Below are 833 nucleotides of genomic sequence, written 5' to 3' on the forward strand. Positions count from 1 at the left end.
GCTTTTGAGTTCACTGCCACTCAACCTGAAGTTGCAGACTGGTCTGAAGACATGCAGGTGCCCTCTGTGCCTATTCAGCAGTTTCCTACTGAAGACTGGAGCACTCAGCCTGCCACCGAAGACTAGTCTGCAGCCCCCACTGCTCAGGCCACTGAATGGGTAGGAACAACCACTGAATGGTCTTAAACTGGTCTTCCATAAACTCTTAAACAAAATGGAAATAAGGTTGATGGAAAAAAAAAAAAAGATTGTGACTCTTTTAAGATCCTGATAACCAATTTGCTGCTAAGTGTTAGAAGCAAATCAAACAACAAAGAATAAAAACAAGTTTAAAGTTTGGGTTAATGTAGCATGTGGGCAGTTGGATTACCCCCTAACAAGTTGTCATTCTTCATTCTATGGAAACCATGAGTTTGTGGTGGAATTGACCTCCTCCACAGATAAGCCTTGATTAGAATAAATCAATTATGTTAAATCCATTCCCCCTGGACATATGTGATTAGTTCATTCAGAGGAAAATATAAACAATTTGGGAAGCAATGCTTTCTTTCTTTTCTACAAATCTGAATGGAGAAACAGGTCACTCCAGAAGGCACTGGTAGCCATTTTATGACCATAAGGCGAGCCAGACTGAGGGCAAGGCTAAAACTGCAGGAGATCAGAGCCAAGAGAATATGGAAAAGTAGAAGCAAATACTTCATTGAACAGAAACTGAAACCTACACTACTACTGAAATTTTCAGTTATGTGAGTGGATTAATCACTTTTCATATTTAAACCAGTTTGAGTTGGATTCCTTGTTACTTTAATCAAAAATAAAACAAGGAAATGAAT

The 833-nt window shown here is 39.0% G+C and overlaps 1 pseudogene; it reads left to right on the plus strand.

Annotated features, from left to right (window-relative positions):
• Positions 1-195, plus strand: part of LOC111738757 — a 1042-nt pseudogene extending 847 nt beyond the window's left edge.
• The last annotated feature ends 638 nt before the right edge of the window (positions 196-833 follow it).

The sequence above is a fragment of the Pteropus vampyrus genome, unplaced genomic scaffold (assembly GCF_000151845.1).
Source record: "Pteropus vampyrus isolate Shadow unplaced genomic scaffold, Pvam_2.0 Scaffold43, whole genome shotgun sequence".
Classification (NCBI taxonomy): domain Eukaryota; kingdom Metazoa; phylum Chordata; class Mammalia; order Chiroptera; family Pteropodidae; genus Pteropus; species Pteropus vampyrus.